Raw genomic sequence first — 19,834 nt, 5'->3', positions numbered from 1 at the left:
GCCACCTGGCAAAATCAAGGGCTGCAGAGGACAGGCTGGATCTGGGGTTTTGGGCTGGGGACACCAGGGACAAGGTGGGGCTGGCGAGGGGAAGAAGTGGCTGAGATGACCACGAGTCACAAACAGCTCCGAGGAGGAGCCGCTGGCTGTGGGCTCTCCCAGCACAACAAAGGAGAAGAGTGGTCAGGAAGGGAGATGGCAAAAAAGTCTGTGGGACAAAGGGACAGAAAAGGGAGCACAGGAAGTCTGACCTCGCTTCCCAGTGCCAGAGGGCAGGGTTGGATGGGATATTGGGAAGGAATTCCTGGCTGGGAGGGTGGGGAGGTTCTGGCCCAGGTTGCCCAGAGAAGCTGTGGCTGCCCCTGGATCCCTGGAAGTGTCCAAGGCCAGGCTGGACAGGGCTTAGAGCAACCTGGGCTGGTGGAAGGTGTCCCTGCCCATGGCAGGGGGTGGCACTGGATGGGCTTTAAGGTCCCTTCCCACCCAAACCAGTCTGTGACTCTAACTGGGAAGCCACAGAAGTCCCTGGCTGGGATTGCTCCCTGAGGATGGCAGTGGCCATGGGAAGGGCAGAGCCTTTCCAGATGTGGCAGTGAGGGAGAATGGCTCTGCCAGCCTCTCAGCTGGGCCTGAAAGCAGCCAAAGGCTGGACACTAAATCTGCTGCCACCACCATCCAGCTCCTGCCACAGGCCCGGGACGAGGACTGGGACTTTCATTAGTGACCTGGAAGAAGGGATCTAACAGCACCTTCATGAAATGGGGCATGAAACTGGGAGCAGGAGAGTGAAAAGGCCTCAAAGAGGTCAGAAACAAGAGCAGGAGGAACACAAAGTCAGCAGAGAGGAGCACTTTGGATCCATCCTGCAGCCACGGTGTCCCACGGGATCTGACCCACGGCCCTTCCAAGCAAATCCCCCTCTGCCCAGGCTGGCAGTGGTGCCCACCTGAGTTCTATTCAACTATTCCCCATGACTGATTCTATTTATTTCCTTTTTTTTCTGTCCTGTTATTTCACTAGGGGGAGAAATTAAACGCTCCAGATGGTAATCACCAGGATTATTCTTGCTTTTTTTTTTCCCCCCCTATCATCTGGTACCTCATTAGTTCCCAATAATATTTAAGACACAACTGTGAATGGTTGGAAAAAACGCACTGGCCACCCCCAAACTCCATTACAGACTTGCAGAGTCATTCACGTTCATTTTCTCTCATTAAATCAACTTCTCTGCTGAGGAAGAAAAAAAAAATACCACTTATCTTTTTTTTTTCAAGTCGAGTATCTCAGAAATCATAATCCAATGAGTCTTATTCTAACACCAGGGAAAAATGGGTGAAAAATCATCAAAGGGAGTTACGAAATCTTTCAAGAAGATTTTCTGGTGACAGGAGCAAACCAGTAACGCTTCCATCAGAGCAAGTCACGCCTTGCCAGTCTAGCAGAGCTCCCTGCACGTGCCAGCAGGAGCAGCAGCGAGTGAAACCCAGAGCAGAGCACTTTGCTCGGATTCCTGAGCGTTCTTTGGATTTCTGAGCACCCCCAAGAGGTTCATAGTTGAGCCAACTTCACCTCTTACGCTGTGAGAAACAGCATTCCCTGATGGCCTCTCCATCCCCCCGCTGTTACAGAGCCTAAGCCACCCTCCCACCTCTCACAAATCCCCCTGCCAGGAGCAGCCATCCCATAGGGACCATCCCACGTGCTGCTGAACCCTGGCACCCCCAGGGCTCTCCCTCGGGGCTCCAGGTCCCCCTGAATCAGAGGCACCTCAGAACCACGACCATCCCTCAGTCTGTCACGGAATTATTCTCCCTCTGGAGGGAAGCTGGCATCCAGCTGGGAGAATCCTGGGAAATGTGCAGTGGTGGGACCTAGGAAGGTGCACCAGGTAAGGTCTGAGGAAGACAAGCAGCCCCAGGGCGTGACAAGAGCAGGAAGAAGAACCGAGGCGCTCCCAGCAGCAGTGCCAGCCAGAACTGCTCCAGAACTGCTCCAGAGACAGGGAAGCTGGCACCTCCCTGAGGAGAAGGGAAGGTGCTGCCACTCCATCCCCTGGCAGGGCGTCCAACAGGCTCCAAAGGGAGCCCAGACAAGGGTGCAAAGACCTGTGGCTGCTGCCAGCGTTGGCACCAGCTCCCGCAGCCTGGGAGCTGTGCCCAGGGCCGTGCAGAGCCAGGGCTGCCCAGTGCCAGGCTGGGGAGGGCGAGAGGTTGCTCTTTGCCCCCCTCTGAAAGCCCTCCTGCCAGACTCCTTCCTCCAGGTCTCCTCTCCCTCCTCTCCTCTTCCTGGAAAGCTGCTTCAGACCCTCCCTCGCTGTGATGGTGAGGAATGGCCTAATTTCTAGCCCACACATTCCGGGCTAGTTCACCCTCCTCTTGCGTCAGCATTGTCTGAAGCCTGTGCAGCTCCTCTCTCCTCCTTTGTTTATGGAAGTATTTATATCCGTGTCACAGGCAGCAATTAGAGCCACGCTCAGGCTTCACTCGGGGTCTGCACAAGTGCCAGTCCCGTGGTCTCCTCTGGCGTGGCAGACCCCTGCCCACCTGGGGGGATGCACAGACTCAGGGATCGCAGGGATCCGCTGGATTCCTACTCAGGGACATGAAACAACACAAATCCAAGGAGTCCTGGGCCTGCCCAGGCTTCAAACCCCCCTGTTCTCTGAGTGCACGTGGCAGGAGGTCTCAGCTCCGGTCCCACGGATGAGAACAGTCAGCCAGGGAGCACTGAAACCAAAAACCAGGATGGGAGCAGCTGACACCTCAAGTTTTCCCAGAATCAAGGGACATGGAAGAGCCTCAGCATGGGGGCAGAGCAGAACTGAACCTTCCACATCCTCCTCCTCCACAGGAGCTGTTGGCCACTTTCCCAGGAGTCCTGCCTACAAACCCCTGAGGGGATTCACCTGCCCCCTGACATCCCCAGCACCAGTCTGCTCCAGCCACGCAGCCTGACCGGGGCTGGCAGTTTTCCCTGGCAGAATCAGGGTTAAATTCCCTCCCCTTCCCAGCACCTGCCTTCCCAGGCACAGGCAGGGCTGGGGAGCTGCCTCCTCCACACTCACATACCCAGAGTCCCCAGAGGCCTGGCCCCTTTAGGGACAGGGGCTCTGGAGACAGGCAAGCACGGGAGCGCCTGGATGGCCACGTCCCCGGGCGCTGACACCTCGGACACGGTGCCAGAGGCTGCACACGAGCTGCTTTCCTGGGAGAGACGGCAGGGAGTGACAGCCAGCGCAGCGCCGACCTGGCAGGAAGCAGGTGCTTGTGCCCTGCTGGTGTGCGGGAGAAGCACAGCGCTCCCCGTTCTCCCCCACGGACCCAGGTCCCCGTGCTCCAGGACTCCCCATGTGGCACCAGGGTTGGGGGTGACACAGCAGTGGAGATCACAGGGAAACCCAGCGGGTGTCACTGCCAGGTGTCACTGGGATCTCTGGGAATGGCCCAGGAAGAGCTGTTGGGGAACTGACTCCTCCTCGTGAAAGGACCGACTGGGACCTTCCAGCAGCCCAGCACCGAGGGAGCTGCTCCAGCACAGGGCAGCACATCCATCCCCAGCCCCGGCCCTGCCCTGCCCTGCCAGACCCTGCAGACGTGGCTGTGCTGCCCAGGCCATCCCTGCCCCTCCAGAGACCGGATCCAACTGTTGTTTCCAGCAGCTCCCACCCCACATTCCGCTCCTGCAGCGGCCCCAAGCCCAGCTCTGCTGCGTGAGCTCTGCAGTCCTTCCAGGAGAGCAGAGTCCCCCGGGTCGGGTGTCAGAGCCCTGCCCGGACCCCCAGCCCTCCCGGGGAGCCCAGCCCTCACCTGGAAGGATCCGGGAGCGTCCGTCGGGGCTCCGCCGGCGCTGCCCGTGGGACGAGCACAGCCCTGCTCCGAGCACAGCCCTGCTCCGAGCACAGCCCTGCTCCGAGCACAGCCCCACTCCGAGCACAGCCCCGCTCCGAGCACAGACAGCCCCGCTCCGAGCACAGCCCCGCTCCGAGCACAGACAGCCCCGCTCCGAGCACAGCCCAGACGTTACTGATTGACCAGGGCCGGCCGTGGGAACACGCGGTCGATGGTTCCAGGCTCTGCGGAAGGCACGGAGCCCTCGGCAGGGGTGGATTGTGCTGCTCTGACCCCACCGCCGAGCTCAGAGCCCCACGGGTGCTGTCGGTAGTTTGGGGTTTCCACGGAGCTATCCCCCCCCCCCCCCCATACCGAGCCAGGGCTGGTCCTTGGTGTCCTGCCAGCTCCGTGATGCCGGGGCTGTCCTCGTGGCTTATCCGGGCACGAGCAGGTCAGTCGGCCCTGCTGTTTGCCGTGGCTCTGTCCCAGCCCCACGTGACAGGGACACAAAGCAGCCCCGACCAGCCCAACCTTGTCCTTCCCCACCGCTGCCCGCGTCCTCCAGAAGGAGCCCGTGCAGGCAGGGGCAGGGGCAAGGGAAAGGGCAGGGAAAGGGGCAGGACTGTGCCCACTGGAGTCCCAGCTGAGCGTCAGGACAGGCAGAGGCGACGGGAGGGAGCGGGAACGGTGCTCATCGATCAGCCTGTGTGTGGCTGCAGTGTCCTCCGGTGCCTGACGGGTAATTCTCCTGCCAATTGATTTTCCCTCTCCCCGTTTGCCAGGGTTAGTGGGTCACTGGGGATGTGCAGATGATTAAAGGGCAAGTCCCACGTCGCAGATTCCTGGGAGCAAACCCGCTGTGCCAGCGCTTGGCTTCCCCAGGGTGATGTGATGGCAGAGTGGTGCTGACCCCAGCGAGGGGCAGGGGGACAAGGAGCAGCATCCTGTGCCCACCTGGGAACACCAGAGCTCGTCTGTGCCTCTGAGAGTCCAGCAAAGGGTCAGGAGCACCCCCGGGCTCCCCCTCACACACACACAGAGTGCTTGGCTGGTGGGGATTTGCAGAGGATCCTGTGTGCAGAGTTCTGGGGCGATAGTTTTTGGCACAGGGATTCCTCAGACTTGTCACAGATTCTCATAGAATCATGGAATGGTTTGGGTTGGAAGGGACCTTAAACATCATCTCATTCCCCCTGCCATGGGCAGGGACACCTTCCACCAGCCCAGGCTGCTCCAAGCCTCGTCCAACCTGGCCTGGGACACTTCCAGGGATCCAGGGGCAGCCACAGCTTCTCTGGGCAACCTGGGCCAGGGCCTCCTCCCAGCCAGGAATTCCTTCCCAATATCCCATCTATCCCTGCCCTCTGGCAGTGGGAAGCCGTTTCCCCTTGTAAAGTCTCTCTCCATCTTTCTTGCAGGCTCCCTTCAGGCACTGGAAAGCTGCAGTTAGGTCACCCCAAAGCTTCTCTTCTTCAGGCTGAATGATCCCAATTCTCTCAGTCTTTCCTCATAGGGGAGGTGCTCCATCCCACTAACAGCAGGCCCTTTATAGTGGCCCTGCAACAACAGCAGCCCCTCACCCCCTGCCTGGCTGCTGCAGGAGATGATCCCAGTGCTTGAAAACCACCAAAGCCAATTCCCTGCTGGCCTGTCCCCGGGGCAGCCCCACTTGGACAAAACAAAGGCTTTTGGCTCATTCCCTTCACTGCCCCAGCTGGAACCAACTTGAGGGACAGATGGTGGTAAATCCCCAGCCCAAAACACGTGTGCTCCCAGCAGGTCACAGCCCTGCTCCTGGCTGCCAACCTCCCAGGGCAGAGCATGTCCACCCCGTCACCCTGGGGGGACACAGGGCTGTCCCCTTGGCAGGGGGGAGCCAGACCCCCCAGGAGGTGGCCTGATGGGCAGCAGAGCTCCCACCAGCCTGTGCAGGGCAGAGCAGGAGGCCTGGCAGGCAAGACAGTGGTCTGGGGGACAGGACAGTGGTCTGGGGGACAGGACAGTGGTCTGGGGGACAGGACAGTGGTCTGGGGGACAGGGCAGTGGTCTGGGGGGACAGGACAGTGGTCTGGGGGGACAGGACAGTGGTCTGGGGGACAGGACAGTGGTCTGGGGACAGGACAGTGGTCTGGGGACAGGGCAGTGGTCTGGGGGACAGGACAGTGGTCTGGGGGACAGGACAGTGGTCTGGGGAGACAGGACAGTGATCTGGGGACAGGACAGTGCTCTGGGGGACAGGACAGTGCTCTGGGGACAGGACAGTGCTCTGGGGGACAGGACAGCTGAGGCTGCACCACAGAAGTGCTTCAGCAGCACTGCTGGGACACAGAGGTTTGGTCCTTGTCCCCATCCCTGCGTGTTCACTTCCACCCTGGGCTGGACATGCAGGCACACAGGCAGCCCACGCTGCCAGCTGGCCCAGGGTAAAACCAAGCCTGTTTTATCCTGGTGGCTCTTAGCAGGAGCAGCTGACAGCTCCAGCAGTCCCTGGAAAGCAGAAGGGACAACCAACAGTGACACGGGAGAAGGAGTGGGGTGGGAAGCCTGTAGCCAGCCATATCAAACTGCACTCACAGCCCTGGCCATACCTGTGGCCTCTTAAATCCAGGTTTCTGTCCCAGACCCACCTCCACGAGGTCTGTTGTTCCCACTCTGGCTGCTTCCATCCCCTCTCTGAGCCAGCCAGCTCCTGGTCTTTCACAGGAACACTTAACTCTCAGACAGCTTTGGCTTTGCAGCACCCCAGCCTGATTCCCTGGGCTCTGTTCATCCTTGGCCACCCTCAGGGAGCCTGTGTGGGGCTCCAGCAGCAGCAGCAAGATGCCAGCGACTGCCTGGGCACAGCCTGCACTGCTGGGACACTGCCCACGTGAGGACAGTCCCTGGAGCCTCCCAGCTGACTCCAGTGCAAATTCTGAGTGGAGAACCACTTCCCAGGCATCCCCTTTTCCTGACAGACCCACATCTCAGCTCTCCCCAAGCTCTTCTCCATCAGAGAAAGGGCGAGTCCCCCTTGCTTCCTGCCTCCCTCCCATATCCATCCTGGTTCCCATCAAAGCATCAGTGATCCCAGTCCTTCCTGCCCGGCTCCCCCACCTTTCCCTGAGCTCCCAGTCAGTCCCACAGCCCACCCAGCACCCCAGCCTGTCCCCACAGGACCCCAGTTCAGGGTGCACCTGGCTGAAGGGAGGAACGGAGCATGGGGAGAGGAGGCTGAAGGCTTTGAAGCTTGACCTATTTCCCTGGGATGCAGTTGGGATTTATGTGCTCCATGTGAGGGCATCCCAAGGGACCTGGCACCACTGCTGCAGGGCTCCAGGGACGTGGTGCCTGCTGGTCTAGTGGGGAGGGTGTCCCCAGAGCCCCTTCACCATGGAGAGTCTGTCCCAACAAGGAGTGTCTGCAAACCTCACATCCTTCCCAACCAGAATGCAGACCCAGGCAGGGACAGCGTGGCTGGTCCAGCCCCAGAGCCCTCGGGGTCTGCAGAGCCCAGAGCTGCCCCTGCAGCCTCTTCCACCCCAGGAAAGGGTCTCCAGAGCAGGAATGAGGGGATGGCTGCAAGGAGAACAGGCTCTCTGGGAGGCACTGGGGATCCTGGGGGCTCCGCACGCTCCCCCCGCAGTAACTCCAGCTCGAGTGGTGTGTAGTCATAGGAACATCACTTAACACAGTCACCTTGGAAACCACAGCTCCACGCTCTCCTGGAGCACGTGCAGGGCCCTGTGCACCCCAGGTGGGGTCCCTGATGCTGCACCACCAGTCAGCAGGTCACGCTGCCACACGGGGACAGGGACAGACCTCTCCTCGCCCACAGCACCACGGGAGCAGCTGGAAACCACCCCCAAGACCTGAGCAGGGAGTCAGACCCTTCCAGGGTCTCACAGACAGCCTGGATGGACTGTATCTCCTCCCGTCCCACAAGTCACTGAACAGCTTCTCACTCGGAGCCAGAGCATCACAGCTCCCACACACACCCTCCCAGCCCATCAGTGCAGGAGAGGAGCATTCCTGGGTCAGACACATGTGAGGACAGAGCCAGGAGGAACAAAATCCTGGTGCCTGGACAGGCTGGTAGGGCACATCTGCTCCCCCATCTCCCCACACCACCCCAGGTATGCACAGCCCGGGAAGGTGGTACAGCCCAAGGACAAGTGAACCCAAGCACGAGGCTCCCACACCTCCCACCCTCATCCCAGCAAGCTCCTCTGCGTTCCACAGCAGGCAGGGAGCCAGGGCAGCACAGCCAGGTAAGCACCCAGCCCTCAGTGTGTGGGCACTGCCACAGCCTGGGCTGGCCCAGCTGCCAGGACTGCCCTGCCCCTGATTCCATTCCTGCCCCACCGGATCCAGCTTGGGAAGAGCAGCACACAGGAAGAAGCAAGGAAGCTGAGGACCTCCAGGAATCACACAATCCCCAAAGCAACCTGGACCAACCCCTCATCATCCCCACCAGCGGGGTCCTGTCCCCGTCCCCTCGCTCCGCCTCGGCCCTGCCAAGCACAGCCCCCGCATTTCCCAGCCCTCCCTGCCACAGCTCCGGGCCCGGCAGCACAGCAGGACCCAGGGCTGCCAGTGCTGAGCCCAGGAGCGTGTTTCTCACCTGTTCCCAGGGATTCAGCGCTGCCCAGGCACAGACACTATCCAGAGCTGCTGTCGGGGTGGCTTCCACCCTGGAAAAACATCCTGCCACCAGCAGAGCCCCGAGCTCCAGCCTGGGCACCCCGCTCAGCCTCCCCTGCTTAGCCCTTAGGTAAGAGGATAACGCCGCCTCCATCTGTTTGTCTGGGACTGAGACACTAATTATCCCTGGCATCTTCCCCTCCCTGCACCCCTGCCCGGCCTCCAGCCCGTCCCACCCCGCGGAGGCAGCACAGGGAAGAGCTGCTGCACCGGCTCGGGCTCCAGGCAGCCACGGGGAGCGGCTCAACCACAGCCTCCCCGCGTCCCACGGACCTGGGATCCTGCTGGAGCAGGCAAGGACAACCCTTCCCCTTCAGGACTAAGAACAAAGCCCCCCAGCAGGGATTGCCCAGCTCCCCTGATCCCAGGGGATCTGCTGTCCCGCTGCAGAACGAGGACCGGGCGGTCGCGCTGTGCAGTGTGACCCGCTAGCAGCCTTCAGAAACGCTCTGCTGCCCCAAGCAACGAGACCTGGGCCCTGCAAGCCGTGGATGTGCTCTGGGACCAGGCAGGATTGATTTCACCCAGAGGAAGACCGGCTCGGATAAACGCCCGCATCTCAGACAGACACAGACGCAGACATGCATTCCAGGGCTGCCCCTGCCCCGCATCGCCAGCCGGCGCTTCCAGACCTGGCACAGCCCTGCAGGGGAGCTCCCCTTGCAGCTCCCCAGCCCTGCAGCACCTGGCACAGCGCGGAGTGGCACAGGAACACGCGGCACGGCCCCCACGGCACGGCCCACGCGGCACATCCAGCCCTGCCTGCCAACACACCGCGCGTCCCACGCGGCTCAGCCCCCGCACGGGCAGCCCCCGGCACCTGCAGCGCTCACACAGCGAGGTGGCAACACACTGCAGGGGGCCTGGAATGAAGCCACGGGCTCTGGGAAGAGCCCTCTGGAGCCAAAGAAAGCACCCTCTGTTCCTGCGCATCAGCATTTCGCTGCCTTTGTTTCACCCCCTGGTTTCCAAGACTTCATCCTGAAGGCTGACACACACACACAGCTCGCCGTGCTCCACGGCTCAGCCCGCCCAGGGCACGGGGAGAAGGGGCTGGGACCCCCTGAGCCCCACAGAGGTGTCCATCACTTCCCAGCTCATCCCCACCCCGGGCTGGGACACGGCATCATCAGCAGGGAATGGGATTGGCAGGTCACAGCCTGGGGAAGGGGGCAGGAGCTGAAGTCCCACTCCCCTCCAAGCCCCAGCACTGGCTGCACGAGTGGGCAGCAGGTGGGATGTGCTCCAGCTGTGCACACCTGGAGTGGGAACAGCCCCAGCCAGACCCTCCGTTGGCAGGAGCCAGCAGGTGCTGTGCCAGGGAGGGGTTGGGTCCTTGTTGGGCACCACAAGCCCCTGTGGGGAGGGAAGGGAGGAGCCCAGAGGAGCACACGCAGGGGCCAGGGCATGGCAGGACTCGGGGCAGAGACTGGGACAGCCAAGCAAAGAACACCCTATAGAGAGGGGACAGACCAGCCAGACCAAGGTGTTTGTCCTCTGCTGCCTCCCACCCCACGGGACATCCCTGTCCTACCCTTTCCCTGCAGTGACTTGTGGCTCAACCTGCTTCATCACCACCACCAGCCACAGCAGTGCTGGGCATGGGCAGCTCTTCCAAAGGGTCCTCTGTCCCCCAGGCAGGGCAGGAAAACACCCCATTGCACCCAAGCAGCCAGGGCTGGAAGAGGCAGCCACACCGGTGTGATGTCCAGGAGCCCTCCTGTCCTCCCAGAGATCCTGCATCCCATGGGCCTGGGGAGACCAGTTCAGCCCAGTCCCCATGGAGACCTTTCCTCTGGTGCCTCCTCAGAGCGCATCACACAGCACTGACCTGCCCTGACTCACACCTGCTCCTGCATCCCCTGCACACCCCTGACACATCCTGTCCCCTCCAGCCTGAGCCCTGCCAGCCTCTGCCAGCCCTCCCAAGCCCCATTCCTGCTCTCAGCTCTCCTCACAGCCACCCCTGAGCACCAAACCGGGCCCCAGACAGGCCCTCCCCATCCCAGGACAAGGCTGCAGGGCCCTCACCAGCCCATCTCTCCCACTCCTCCCATCAGGAGCTGAAGGCAGAAAGGGAAGGACTCACCTGAAATGACTGTCACGGGCAGGGGGTCACAGCACTCCCTCTTCATCAACCTGCAGATAAGAGAGAGCAAGGACAGGGTCAGTGCACCCCCAGGGACCTCGGGACAGCAGGGAGACGTGGAACCTGCCGGGCTGGGAATGAGAGCATTCCCAGAGCACACCTGCTGCGGGACAGCAGGGACAGGGAAGGTCACCTACGGCACCAACACCTGCCAACCCACCACAGCAGCATGTCCCTGCCCTCCCTGCCCAAGGTGAAACCTGTGCCCAGGTTCTCCTACCTGCACAAGCACATCCTTCTCAGCAGCATTCCTGTCCCCATGAGCCCATCCTTCTCCTGAGCATTCCTGTCCCCATGAGCCCACCTTTGTCCTGAGCATTCCTGTCCCCATGAGCCCACCTTTGTCCTGAGCATTCCTGTCCCCATGAGCCCATCCTCATCCCGAGCACTCCTGTCCCCATGAGCCCATCCTCCTGAGCATTCCTGTCCCCATGAGCCCACCCTCGTCCCAAGCCCTCCTGCCCACACAAGCCCCTCCTCACCCCCTGGTCAGGCACATCTGCTGCCCCCAAGCAGAGCCACAGGGGCTGTGCCCCTGGCCCAGGCAGGTGGGAGGGCTGGCAGCCCCCATCCCTGCCGGCCCCCATCATGGATCAGTGAGACCACGTGCCAGGGAAATGACTCTTCCAAGGGAATAGCCGGGGCAGGAAAGCCAGGGAAGATGGATGCAGCCATCCTGGGGCAGCAGGGAACCTGGTGTGCTTCTGCTGCCCTGGGTTAGTGGGGTCTGAGCACCTCTCCCACCATGGATTAATGGGGGTCCTCCAGCACCTCTCCCACTCTGGATCAACGGGGTCCTCCAGCACCTTTTCCATCCTGAGTCAGTGGGATCCTCCAGCATCTTTCCCACCCTGGGTCAGTAGGTTCTCCCTGCACCTCTCCCACCTGGGTCAGTGGGATCCTCCAGCACCTCTCCCACCCTGGATTAATGGAGGTGCTACAGCACCTCTCCCACTCTGGGTGGGCAGGGGTCCTCCAGCACCTCTCCCACCGTGGGGAGGGGGGTTGTCCAGCACCTCTCCCACCCTGGGTGGGCAGGGATCCTCTCCCACCGTGGGGAGGGGGGTTGTCCAGCACCTCTCCCACCCTGTCTCATCCGCTCCCAGGCAGAGCCCTGGATGGGATGCAGCCCCCGAGCAGAGTCAGGCTCCAGCTGAGGCACCAGAAGTCCTAAGGGTCAGTTCCCACACAGGGTCAACCCTCTCATTCCCTCATTTGGCACAAGAAACAGCGCCCAGCTGAGCCCACCTCCAGCAGACGACACCGCGAGCGCCCCGGGGCTGAATTCAGGAACAGCTACGGGAAGGAGGAAAGTGTATCCATCATGCCTCTGCTCTCCTGCCTGCTGCAAACGGGCATGCTCTCTCTCCTCGCTTCTCATTAAAGATCCTTTCAGGGTGAGTGGCTGAAATGGCTGCTCCGTTGTAGGGAATTAAAAATGCATGACTTGGGATTTCTCGGAGCGCGGCTGTTGTGCCGCAGCTGGGGGGGGCTGGGGGGGAAAAGGGCCGTGGCAAGGGTCCCGTTTTTGCAGAGAGCTCTCGGTGTGCCCACGTGGCTGCCATCAGCCTTTAAACATTTCATAAGGTCTCCTCCATCCTCCCCCGGGGCAGAGGGATCACAGATGCACCTGGAAAACTCAGCCTTTTGTGTGGCTCTGTAAAACGACGCTGCCCAAGGTCCCAGGGGGGCCGGGGCAGGATGCTCCGGACACAGCTGCCACCACCCTGCTGACTCCTCTCCGGGGAAAAACCTCACAGAACACCTGTGCCTTGAAAACAGAGGAAACCGAGCACATCTGTTTATGTAGGACCTCGACAAAACAGCCCGAGGCAGGAGCGTGTCCCGCTCGGTGACCGCGGGGAGCTGAGTCGCTCTCCCAGCCCGTGGCACTGGGAATATCGAGCAGGACAGGAGGTGGGACAGGGGCTGTGCCTGCAGGGACATCAAACCTCCGTGGGCACAGCCCAGCAGGGCTTAGGGATGAGGGAAAACACCTATGGATGCACAGGCTGGACACCTACAGAGCCTCCCTCCCATCCACACACCACCCAAAATCCCTCGTTGAAGCACAGAGCGTGGCCTGAAGCCAGATGTGGGACCAAGCCCACCCCTAATGGGTGCAGGGCCGAGCACCAGGGCTCCCCAGGGGAGCACAGATCCAGGGGGACTCCGGAACAGGGGGCAAGAACAACCAAAGAGCAAGAAAAACTGTCACGGGAAGAGAAAGGAAAGAGCAGAGATTGCTGCCTTAGAAGGAGGCAAATGAGAGGGGACAGAGATAAAAGGCTGTGACATCCTGAGCACTCTGCAGAGAGGAGATGATGCTTCTGCTCTTTTCATCTGGCAGCGTGAGGGGAACGGAAAATGTCGTGGGATCTCACACTAAGGAAGGGAAAGGAAATACTTCTCCACATCACCCGTAAGGAGATGGTGCAGCTCTCTGCCACAGGAAGCCCTGAGGGCCGGAAAGGTGCGAACTCCAAAGGTTTCTGTGGGTGAGGACACCAAAGGGTGACTCTGAATGGCCCCAGAGTGACCCCAGCACCAGCAGCAGCCTCATGGGATGGCTCTTCCTCCTGGGTCTGTCTCCATCCCACCCTGACCCCCAGAGCAACACAACAACCTCCAGTGCTGGACCATCTTTCCTGCCCTCAGGTGACAGGGACCCATTGGAATGTCAATGCACATCCAGCACTGTCAAAGGCACGGGAAGCAGCTCAGGAGATAAATTAAATGCTTATAACATGAGCATCTTCTCCCAACCCGGCTAACAGGCGAAGAAGATTTATGAGTTTATTATTGGACCTGATAAATTAAACTCTTCAGAGAAGAATAAATTATGCAGATGATCTGAGATGTATTTAGACTGCAGCTTGCACAGCACCAGGATCCCAACCCTCCCAGTCCCTGAGGATCCTGCTGTCTGTGGAGCCAGAGGGGCCTTGTTCAGACGAGCAGGGAGAGCTCCAGGGGGGCTGTCACTCCTCTTGTTCCTGAATGGCAGCTCTGCCTTTTGCTTGCCTGACTCTCTTCTCGCCCTTGTCCAAATTCCCTGTTTCTCCTTGAGCTTCTTCCCTTCCCGGGACACGAGGCAGCGACTGCAGGCTCCCAGTAACACAGCAGCTGGTCCCCAGCGAGCTCACAAACATGACAGGAGCAGAAATGACAAGTCAGTGGAAGTAAAACTGTCCCCAAGAAGAGCTGGGAAGCATCTGGAGTCTCCTCTCCACCTCAGGAAGGGCACGGGAATGCACGGACAGACATGGGGGGGGGTTATGCTGTGGCAGATGGGGCACACACAGATCCCTGGGATGGGGGTTTGCACAGAGGGAACGTGCCCATTTCTGCCTCCTGAGGTCTCCAGGGGCCCGATCCCACAAAGGGACAATGCCACAAGGATCTACTCCAGCAGCTCTGGATGAGAAATGGAGACGAAGCCTCCCCTGGCAACAGGGCACCCACAATTCCAGCAGCTCTGGATGAGAAACGCAGACAAAGCCTCCCTTGGCAATAGGGCACCCACAGTTCCAGGCCCAGGGCTGCAGTGCCATGGGCAGGACACTGTGCAAGGCCAAACTCAGCCGCTGGTTTGGCCAAACCACAGCCAAACTGCCACTGTGCCATGGCACTGCCAGGGCCACGGGCCTGGGGGACTCAGGCTGGAGGTGAGCAAGCACTCAAGGTGAGCTCCAGCACGGCCATCGTGTCCCAGCAGGCTCCTGGGATCCTCCTGGCATCCTCCAGGGACCCAGAGGAGCAGGAGACCTCAGGAAGGGGTGCAGCCCCCCAGGAGGCAACATCCTGCACCCCCATGCACGCCGGGAGCTGTAGTCCCATTCCAAGGCCAGGAAACATTCCATGAGGCTGCAAGGACACAGCTGAGGCTCCTGGGGGCAGGGGAAGGTCCCTGGGCAGCCCTGCCTGTGACCAGCTGAGGCTCCTGGGGCAGGGGAAGGTCCTTGGCCAGCCCTGCCTGTGACCAGCTGAGGCTCCTCGGGGCAGGGGAAGGTCTCTGGGCAGCCCTGCCTGTGACCAGCTGAGGCTCCTGGGGCAGGGGAAGGTCCCTGGGCAGCCCTGCCTGTGACCAGCTGAGGCTCCTGGGGCAGGGGAAGGTCCTTGGGCAGCCCTGCCTGTGACCAGCTGAGGCTCCTGGGGCAGGGGAAGGTCCCTGGGCAGCCCTGCCTGTGACCAGCTTCCGTCAGCATCTGAACAATAGCTGGGGCTGAGTCCTGGCCAGGCCACTGTGCTTCCTGCCATTCTTTGCACTCCCCTGAGCACATCTATAAAAAGCAGAAGAATCCAGACCTGGAAGTCTAAATCACTCCTTAAATAAGCCAGGAATGCCAGCCTCTCCCAGGGGAGGCAGCTGCAGGGAGGTGGGACCCAGCCCAGGACGTGGCACTCAGTGCTCTGGGCTGGGGGATGAGGTGGGGATGGGGCACAGGGGACTCCACAGGCTCTGGGAGGGCTTTTCCCAACCTAAATGACGCTGTGATTCCATAAAAGAGCAACCCAAAGCACCTGCCCCTTCTCAACAACTTGGGCTGGAGCACAGCACATTGGGGCTGCAGGAGGCTGTTTGTGGGGGCATACACACCCTGCCCAGGTCTGGGGGGCTGGAGGGGGTGGTGTGGGGTCAGGAGGGGGCTGGGGGCAGCCTGGGCTCCCCTTCCCCTCTCTCAGTGTTCCAGGGGGGCAGCCTGGGCTTCCCTTCCCCTCTCTCAGTGTTCCAGGGGGGCAGCCTGGGCTCCCCTCTCCCTCTCTCAGTGTTCCAGGGAGGCAGCCTGGGCTCCCCTCTCCCTCTCAGTGTTCCAGGGGGGCAGCCTGGGCTCCCCTCTCCCTCTCAGTGTTCCAGGGAGGCAGCCTGGGCTCCCCTCTCCCTCTCAGTGTTCCAGGGGGGCAGCCTGGGCTCCCCTTCCCCTCTCTCAGTGTTCCAGAGGGGCAGCCTGGGCTCCCCTTCCCCTCTCTCAGTGTTCCAGAGGGGCAGCCTGGGCTCCCCTTCCCCTCTCTCAGTGTTCCAGAGGGGCAGCCTGGGCTCCCCTTCCCCTCTCTCAGTGTTCCAGGGGGACAGCCTGGGCTCCCCTTCCCCTCTCTCAGTGTTCCAGGGGGGCAGCCTGGGCTCCCCTCTCCCTCTCACATGTTCCAAGCAGAAAGCCCGAGCTCTTATTCCCTTCTCTCAGTGTTCCAGGGGGACAGACTGGACTCCCCTTTCCCTCTCAAAGTGTTCCAGGGGGGGAACTCGGGCTCCCTTTGCCCTCTCTCCGTGTCCCCACCCAAAGTCACGGCGCAGCCCCCGCCGAGGCCACACAACACCTCAGAGAGCTGCTGTCAGCGAGGGGAGGACGAGCTGCCGCCAGAGAAGGCCTTTCAATATTTAATGATAGAAGAGTCTGCTGATCGACCTCCTTCTCGGGTTTCCAAAGTCCCCCCTCCTCCCCCTCCCCACAGAGCAGGCGGCCCGGCTGCGGCACCGGCACCCCCTCCCCACGTTTGGGCTGAGCCTTCCTGAGAGACTTCCACAAAGCCAGCGCTGCCTCCCCTTCCCACGCTGCCAACGGGAGCCAAGACACCCGTGAACCAGAGCTTTTGCCTGTTGTCACAGTTACAGCAGCTCAGCTGCCTTCGGGAGTGGGATGGCAATTTACTCTTTGTACTCGTTTTAGCTGAGCGGCCTCCCCCTGCTCCAGCTCTGCCACGGCAGAGGGGATTCCACCCCACCAGGCTGCTGAGCCCCCACTGCACCCCACAGCTCCTGCTCCTCGTGGCCCTGGTGCCGTGGGAAGGGCTGGGCTGCCCTATCCCACCTCGGGGCTGGGGATGGAGGCGGGTAGAGGAGGCTGGAGTAGGGTAGGGAGTGCCCCGAGGAAGGGGAGCCCAGGCTGCCCCCCTGGAACACTGAGAGAGGGCAAAGGGAGCCAGGGTTGCCCCCCTGGAACACAGAGAGGGGAAGAGGAACCCAGGCTGCCCCCCTGGAACATGGGAGAGCAGAAGGGAAGCCCCCCTGGAACACTGAAAGAAGGGAAACGGAGTCCAAGCTGCTCCCCTGAACGCTGAGAGGGTACAAGGGAAGTCCAGGCTGCCCCTCTGGAACATGGCAAGAGAAGGGAAGGGGAGCCCAGGCGGCTTCCCTGGAATGCTGCAGGAGGGGAAGAGGAGCCCAGGCTGTCCCTCTGGAACATGGCAAGAGTGGAAAGGGAGCCCAGGCTAACCTCCCTGGAATGCTGTGAAAGAAGGTGGCGAGCCCAGGCTGCTCCTCTGGAACACTGAGAGAGGGAAAGGGGAGCCCAGGCTGCCCCCCAGCCCCCCTCCCCACCCCACGGTGCCCCCCCCATTGCCATACTCTGCCCAGCACCCCCTGGCACACACGTGCCTGGCCGCTGGCACGTGCGCTTACGCGCTGCCGTGCGGAGGCAGCAGGGGGAATTTTTAGCCGGTGGAAATCTCGACAGAATATTCCGTAGTGGGCTGCTCTCGCGTGTGAATTTGCGTGTGTGTGTCTGTGCGTGTGTTTGTGAGTGTTTGTGAGTGTTTGTGAGTGTTTGTGAGTGTGTCTGTGGGCACCTCCAGAGCACAGCACTGGTCCAAGCGAGGAGCGCGGCACGAAACACGACCCGGTCTGCTCTGCAACATCCAGCCCATAATTCTGAAAACGTTAAGAGCACTTAGGTGCTGCAGGGATGTTTAGGTGTTACACACTGAGCAGCAACAACAACACAGCAATGGCTATGCCCCATCCCGGGAAGTGTCCAAGGCCAGGCTGGACAGGGCGTGGAGCAACCTGGGCTGGTGGAAGGTGTCCCTGCCCATGGCAGGGGGTGGAACGAGCTGAGTTTTAAGCTCCCTTCCAACACAAATCATTCAATGATTATTATTTGAAGAAAAGGCCCTTGTACTGTTCTCTGTGCCCCTTTTGCCACACACCAGAGTCAGCACAACCTCCATCAAGGGCTACTGTGCAGGCCCAAAACGCGCCAGCACTTCGCAGGGTATTTAAGTGCAGCTCTAAAAAGAAATTATGGACATTTGTTACGTGTTGTCTCCACTACCCACATGTCACCACAGGGACAGAACGAGAACAGAAGTTTTCAGTGAAGTTCATTAAGTTCTCAGGGGGGAAAGACCCTGTGATGGCCCAGGTAGGAGCCATCCCTGCCCCACACTGCTGCCAGGAAGTGGAGCCCCAAACTTCCATCAAGCCCTGCGCTCCAGGCACAGTCCCAACATCCCAAGGTCTCCAGCTCCCACTCTCAGAGCACAGGGTCTCGTGCCACAGCCCAGACACTGTCCCAGAGCAACCCTGGGCAAAGGCCCCTTCCAGGAGCCCCAAGAGAAGAGCAGAGCCCTGCAGGAGGCAGTGCCCAAGTCCTCAGTTACAGCTGTAACCTGACATCAAAGCCTGTGAGGGTCCCTGTCCACAGACACCAAGAAACAGCAGGCACAGCTCCTGCTTAAATCCTGTTTGCTTAAACCCAGGCACAAGCCTGACTTGCACAAGCATCCAGAGGCACTCGTGGGTACCAGCACCTGTGCAGCCAACCCCAAATCTGGAGTCTCCTGCTTCCTAGACCCCATTTTGGAAGAGCAGGAGAGCAGCACACTCTCACTTCTCCAGCAGTTGCCCAGGGACAAATTTGCAAGCCAAGGCCCAGACACAAGATCACAACCACCCAAATCCCGTGCACAGGATTGTCCAGCACATCCCGAGCCCGGAGAACAGCTGGTTACCCATGACAGCCTGGGTGGAGATAACTCACCACACAACTTGTGCTCGCACACTGAGAGCAAGAGCACAGAGAGAACCAGTGCTGAGCACCGTGCACGGGTCTGTGCAAAGCCCCGAGGGTACATTCACTCAATTATGCACAGGCACACAAGGACCACAAACAGGGAAGTTACAAAAGCAATTCCAGGCCTTCACCAGAAGTCCTCCTGCCTGCCTAAATGTTCTGGACCAGCCTCCATCCGCCCAGGCAGGCTCTGCCTGCTGCTGGAAAGCAGTTCTCCTGTTCCCCAGCAGATCCACCCCACAAACTACGGTCCCTGCTTCCCAGCGTGTGGATGCCGCTGCAAACCACAGCGCGATTCCCAAGCACATCCAGCTCGCTGCAAATCCCAGCCCTTATCCCCCAGAACAGCCTCCGGCTCCAGCCACAGCCCTCGCTTCCCAGCCCGGGCACCCCAAGGCACATCACAGCCCCTACTCCCAGCGCAGGCACCCCAGCTCCGACCGCAGCTCCCATCCTGAAGTGCCGACGTCCCAACGCAAGCCATGGCCCTCATCCCACAGACACCCCCCCCCCCTCGCAAACCCCCGCTACGGCCCCCCCGCGCCACAGAACACGTGTCCGGCCGCTCTCCAACAGCCCCGCGCTCCAGGGTGGGCACCCAACCCTCCGGAGGGCACTCACGGCCCCCTGCCCGGCACGCCCCCCACTGCCAACCACGGCCCCACGGCCGCCCCCACGCCCCCCGGACCCCCGGCACGGCGACCCCCGCCGCTCCATCCCTCCGCCGCGGCACCGGCACCCGAGCCGCCCCCTCCGAGCCGCCCTCCCTCCGCTCCTGCGGGTCCCTGCTCCCTGCCTGCCCCGACCCTGACCCGGACCCTCCGCGGGCGTCCAGGCGCGCCCCCCGGGGCAGCGCAGGCTCCCGCTGCCCGCACCGGGCTGACCCCGCCGCCACGGGCGCCCGGTCCCGCTCCCCGCTCCCCGCACCGTCCCCGCTCCCCGCTCCCGGTGCCTCTCGTTACCTGCGGGGCTGCGGGCGGCCCGAGTCACCATCGCCGCGGCGGCCGCCGGCGGCGGGAGCGGTGCGGGAGCGGTGCGGGCAGTGCGGGGCGATGCGGGGCGGTGCGGGGCGGTGCGGGCGGCGCGGGCGGTGCGGGGCGGGGGCGGCGGGGCCGGGCGGGGAGAGGCGCGCGCGGCGGATCCCCCGCGAGCTCGGCCCCCGCCGCCGGCAGCGGGTGTTAGTTTTAGGAGTTGTCATGGCAACGGGGAGCCCGGTGCGCGCGGAAGGGGCGGGCGGAGCGAAACTTCGGCGGCTCCCCGGCCCCGGCTCCAGCAGCACCGGCCACCGCCCTGGGGGTCCCCGCCCGCGGCCGCGTCCGGGCTGCCCCGGCCCCGCTGCCCCCCGGCATCCCTGGGCCGCCGCTCCCCGGCTCTTCGGCCCC

At 61.7% G+C, this 19,834-nt stretch overlaps 1 protein-coding gene across 8 annotated transcripts in view; it reads right to left on the bottom strand.

Annotated features, from left to right (window-relative positions):
* Positions 1-19,505, bottom strand: part of SHANK3 (SH3 and multiple ankyrin repeat domains 3) — a 265,221-nt gene extending 245,716 nt beyond the window's left edge. For all 8 annotated transcript variants that reach the window (XR_010430985.1, XR_010430983.1, XR_010430984.1 and 5 more), the window contains exons 1-2: positions 19,415-19,505; positions 10,603-10,652 (exon numbers count right to left, since the gene is read on the bottom strand). The gene's annotated coding sequence lies outside the window, so the exon portion shown is untranslated. The remainder of the gene's footprint in view (positions 1-10,602; positions 10,653-19,414) is intronic.
* Between the last annotated feature and the right edge of the window lie 329 nt (positions 19,506-19,834).

This window comes from Pseudopipra pipra, chromosome 5, assembly GCF_036250125.1.
Source record: "Pseudopipra pipra isolate bDixPip1 chromosome 5, bDixPip1.hap1, whole genome shotgun sequence".
Taxonomy (NCBI): Eukaryota; Metazoa; Chordata; class Aves; order Passeriformes; family Pipridae; genus Pseudopipra; species Pseudopipra pipra.
Note: the sequence above shows the minus strand (reverse complement) of the source record. Positions and strands in the feature narration are given on the sequence as shown.